The following is a 5681-nucleotide window of genomic DNA, read 5'->3' on the forward strand; positions in this document are numbered from 1 at the left end:
ATTTATGTTGAATAAAAGTTTTATACGAGTCTACAAAATCTATTTTATCATTTAACCTATCACTCACCCGCCTGTCACACCGAATTACTAACTGTAGCTAGGAATCCTGCAGTGACGTGTTACAACTTGATAATGGCGTGTCTGACCATCGGCTTGAATGGCTGCTTCTCATTGATTTCAGAAGAACTACGCTCCTCTTTAAGCACTGCCCCATTAAGTACATACGCTTCCGTTTAAGATTAAGGAGACAAAAACTATTGTCAGTCGCCTGAAGACAGCGCACAGTTTGCGTTTACCTTTCGTTAGATAATGGCGTTGGACAGTCACATTTTACGGCGAACGCTCACTACCCAGGCGGCGAGCGAGCGTGAGCGTTCCTGGTCGCCTAGCCACCTTCTGAACGGACCTTATCTAACTCATGCGAAGGGTGGAAACCTTTGATCAGCACCTCAGAAAAATCAAGCTGCAACCTACCGTGATATCAGGTGTTGGTTTCATCCCTTCTCTACAAATTCACCTTACGCGGCGACCCATTTTTTTCCAATGGTGGACGACAAGGCGGCCGTGTTGGAAGTCTGCGGGAAACGTTCTATCTCGAAAGTCACCTCATCGTCGCTCTGAAAATGCCTGACATGGAATAGTTTCATCATCCTTGGAAAGAGAAAGACGTCACTCGGTGTCATGCCTTTGACACCCCAAAGTAGCAGCACGTGTGCCTGTGTGCTTGAGCTGGGCCGTTCACATCGAGCAAAACCAACCCCACTGATAAGCTCCCTTCGATGTTTCGTCTAGGAAGCCTCTGGTAATCTCTTCAGCAGATTTCGTTTGTATGCTCCTGTATCGATTTGCCCCACTACCAGCACAATCTGTTAACGGCATAACATCATAACATGGCAATCCCAAAAAAGCAATCAGTATCATCTTGTCTGATGATGGGTGGGTCTTGGCAAAAACGATATAACCGAGAACCGATGGTTTTAGTGATACGGTCACATCGTTATAAGCTTATCTTTAGTTAAAAATAACACGCCTTCGCCTTTACAGCATCATGCTACAGCCTTGTGGCACTATTTACCGACTGCAGCAGGAACCTCATGAGTCACTGAATTGCGTTGCTCACGCGGTCATCATAGTTTTCTATGGGCTTGCTATGTTGGAGGCGAGTCACAGGTCTAGCGTGGTTTACCTACACACACACACACACACACACACACACACACACACATATATATATATATATATATATATATATATATATATATCGAATCTGCCTGGCGGATTAACGACGAGGACCGGTGTGCCGGCCAACCTGGATGTGGTTTTTAGGCAGTTTTCCCCATTCCGCTAGGTGAATACCGGGCTGGTCCCTACGTTCCACCTTACACGCGTCGCAGGCATTTGAAACACGTCCGCATTATTTCACGATTTACTCTAGACGCAGACAGTTGGGGTACACTGATTCCGTCCTGGGGGGGGGGGGGGGGGTACGAGGTTGCAGGAAGGGCATCCGGCCATCCCTAACACTAACACTGCCAAATCCGTTGTAACCACGCCGACCCTGCGATTGCTGCGGGACTATGGCGTACGCGAAAGAAAATATATATAAGCGCATTAATGTCATAACATGTATTATGAAAAATTCCGGACTTACGTGTTTACTGCTGTCCCCGATCCTACATCTACATTTATTCTCCGCAAACCGCTTTACGGTGCATGCCGGGTGAAGAGCACTTTGTGTACCACTGTCATTTTTCCCTTTTTCCTATCACAGTCGCGGAAGATTCGCAGGAAGAACGGTTGTGGTGAGACTCCTTGTGGATTCGAATCTCTCCAATTCCACCTTCATGACCTTTCCGCGAGGTAGACGTAAGAGTAAGCAAAGTATTGGTTGATTCTTAAACGAACGTACACTCTCGGAATTTTAACAGTAAAGCACATCGTGGTGCAGAACACCTCTCTTGCAACGCCTGCCACTGGAGTTGCTCTTATTGCATGAACACTTAACAAAACTCGCTCCTGTTCTTTGGATCTTCCCTCTTTTCTCTATCAATCCTATGTGGTACGGATTCCAGACTGACAAGCAATATTCAAGTATTGGTCGAACGAGGGTTTTCGAAGTTACATCCTTTCAGTGTGGAATATGCTTCCTGAGGATTATTTCAATGAATCTTTCTGGTCATTTGACTTACTTTAGTTTTATGTGCTGGTTCCACTTTAAATCGCTCCATACACACAGTCATGGATACACTCTAAGGCAAAAAATATGACCCATCACGGAGGAACTACCAGAATGGGACAGAAATGGGTATATGTGATGGACACATACGGACAAACAAATGAGTAAAATTTCAGAAAAATTGGTGGTTTCCTTAACAGAAAGAGCTACACAAATTGAGTAAGTCCAAAATGCACTGGTCCACCTACGACCCTTATGCAAGCAGTTTTTTGGCTTGGCATTGATTGATTGAGTTGTTGGATGTCTTCCTGAGGGATATCGTGCCAAAGTCTGTCCAACTGGCGCGTTATATCGTCAAAATCACTATATAGTTGGCGTACTCACTATGCTCCAATCGTTCTGAACTGGGGACAGATCCGACGACATCGCTGGACAAGGTATGGTTTGGCAAGCACGAAGACAACCGGTAGAAACACCCACAGTGTGCAGACAGCCATTACTTTGCTAAAATGTAAGCCCACGATATGATGGCTTGCCATGAAGGGCAACGAAAGGGGGCGCAGAATATCGTCGTCGTACCGCTGTTCTGTAAGAGTGTCGCAGATGACAACTAAAGGGCTCCTGCTATGAAAAGACATGGCACCCCAGACCGTCACTCCTGCCTCCTTCAGGCTGTACGGTGGGCGACAGTCAGGCTGATACCCCCCCCCCCAGGCAGTTCTTCGCTCTGTAATCTCACTGACTGGATTAGAATAATTATCTTCAGTGATGAGTACCGCTTCGAACTAAATGTCGATACGTGCAAAGAAGTATCTGGAGACGCCCCGGACAGCGGTGGGATACTGACCTGAGTGACACGCGCCATACGGCCCGAGGAGGAGGACTGGTGGTCTGGGGTGCCACTTTTTTACAGTAGGCCCCTTTGGTTGTCATCTGCGGCACCCTTACAGCACAAAAGTACGTCGGCGATATTCTACCCTCCGTTTTGTTGCCCAGAATGCCTAGCATTCTTGGGCTTACATTTTTGTAAGATAATGTCTGCCCGCACTGCTAGTCTTCTAGATTGCCCGACCCTACCTTGGCCAACAAGGTCGCCGCATCTCTCTCCGACTGAGAGCGCTTGGAGCATTATGGCCAGGGCCCGACAACCAGCTCGGGATTTTGTCGATCTAACGCTCGGATACAATTTGGCACAATAATCACCAGGGGCACATCCAAAACCTCTGTGAATCAGTGCCAAGCCAAAAAACTGCTTGCATAAGGTCCAGGGGAAGACCAACGCGTTTTGGACTTGCTCAATTTGTGAAGCTCGTTCTCTTGAGTAAATCAAACAATATTTCTGAAATTCTAATCATTTGTGTGTCTGTACGTGGACACCACATCTACCGCTCCATATCCCATTCGGATAATTCCTTGGCGGTACAATTTTTTTTGTTTCATTTTCTTTTTTATGGCTGCGACCGCTTGCAGTGGTTGTCCTGTAATTGTGTAATCAAGCAATAAGGGGCCATTCTTGCTTGCATGTATAGATACAGAGAGACGAGCTAACATTGTAGCGTTTCGAATTAGTAACCTGTAGCGTACCCACTGAATTTAGCAACACGTGAGTAATTTATAAATTACTGAACACAAGAAACAGAAACAGAAGCTACTGGATGCAAATCATATCTTAGTGGCATCATTGATTGTTCAATAAAACGGTTTGAATGTGCTGCTTTTCTTCATAAGTTGTGTTTATAGAATTTAGTGTCAGTTTCAGATGATTAGACTTACGTGTTTTATGCATGACAGTACAGCTCTGTGTCATTGGCGACCCACAATAAATAAAATCTCTAAACTAGGCATACTTAACAAAATAAAACAACATTGATAAACTCACAGGTAGCAGAAATTATTTTTCTTTATGTGAAGCAGCCACGCAGCCACAGTCAGAGGCTATCCTTTCGCCGGCCGTGGTGCCCGAGCGGTTCCAGGCGCTACAGTCTGGAACCGCGCGACCGCTACGGTCGCAGTTTCGAATCCTGCCTCGGGCATGGATGTGTGTGATGTCCTTAGGTTAATTCGGTTTAAGTAGTTCTAAGTTGTAGGGGACTGATGACCTGAGCAGTTAAGTCCCATAGTGCTCAGAGGCCATTTGAGCCGAGAATCCTTGTATAATCGAGAAAGTCAAACTGATTTACCGTTTTGAATGCGATAGCTTATTTATCTTGATGAAATCTCTGGTCCAACGTAGATCAGTTAGTGTAAATCGCCTTGGTACGGTACATCGAAACCAACAGCACATATGCCTATCGAATTGGCAAGCCCATTTCGATCGAATCCATTACTTCAATTCACAGAAGGTATATTCTTAAACGGGAAAGCTATAGTTCGCGATTACTCAGCGATTTGTGCGGGTCATGTCTGGCTTATTTCCTGTTAATGTGTCGACTTCTAGTGTACTTGAAAGCGCAACTGAAGTATGTTTTCATGTTCACCTAATATTCATACTGAACATCTTAAAACTGAGATGCAACCTTTTTTTTTTCTGGTCTTCAGTCTGGAGACTGGTTTGACGCAGCTTTGCACGTTACTCGACCGTGTGCAAACCTCTTCATGTCTGCGTAACTCCCACAGGTAACGTCCACTTGAACATGCTTCCCGTATTCACGCTTTGGTCTCTGTCTACAATTTTCACCTGCACACAATTCCTTCCATTACCAAATTGACAATTCCTTGACATCTCACGATATGTCTTATGAACGGACGCCTTCTTTTAGTCAATTTGTACCACATATTTCTTTCTTCCCGAGATCGATTCAGTACCTCCTCATAGTAGCTCGATGTACCTCTCTAATTTTCAACATTCTTTTGTAGCATCTTACTTGGTCTGAAGCGCTTTCGTACACGTTTCATTTCCGTAAAAGGCTGCATTCCATCCAAATATCTCCAGAAACTACCTCCTAACACATTTATTATAATTAATTTAATACGTTCAGCCGCTAACGGGCGATGATATATATCAATGGGGACTGGTGAAAATGTGTGCCCCGACCGGGACTCGAACCCGGGATCTCCTGCTTACATGGCAGACGCTCTGTCCATCTGAGCCACCGAGGGCACAGAGGATAGTGCGACTGCAGGGACTATCTCGCGCACGCCTCCCACGAGACCCACATTCTCACCTTGTACGTCCACACACTACATTCGTAGTGTCCACACCCCAACACACTCATTGCTCGTGGAAGACATTCTTACCAAGTCCCGTAAGAGGATGGGGAATATGTGTGCATCCGCACAGAAGAAGAAGGTCATGGCTGGCATTGCCAGAACGATATACTTACATGGTTATGGGCGGACATGTCCGAAAGAACAGACACCATATCCATATAAGTACTTAAATTTATATTAGCAAATTTCTCTTTTCCAGTAAAACTTTTGTTGCTATAACCAGTCCACATTTTATGTCCTCTCTACTTCGACCGTCATCGTTTGTTTTGTTGCCCATATAGGAAAATTCAGTTAC

The 5681-nt window shown here is 45.3% G+C and overlaps 1 non-coding gene across 1 annotated transcript; it reads right to left on the reverse strand.

Annotated features, from left to right (window-relative positions):
* Nucleotides 1-5201: 5201 nt before the first annotated feature.
* Nucleotides 5202-5276, reverse strand: Trnat-ugu (transfer RNA threonine (anticodon UGU)). The gene has a single exon. It is a non-coding gene; the product is annotated as a tRNA-Thr (tRNA).
* Nucleotides 5277-5681: the final 405 nt, after the last annotated feature.

This window comes from Schistocerca nitens, chromosome 2 (genome assembly GCF_023898315.1).
Source record: "Schistocerca nitens isolate TAMUIC-IGC-003100 chromosome 2, iqSchNite1.1, whole genome shotgun sequence".
Lineage (NCBI taxonomy): Eukaryota > Metazoa > Arthropoda > Insecta > Orthoptera > Acrididae > Schistocerca > Schistocerca nitens.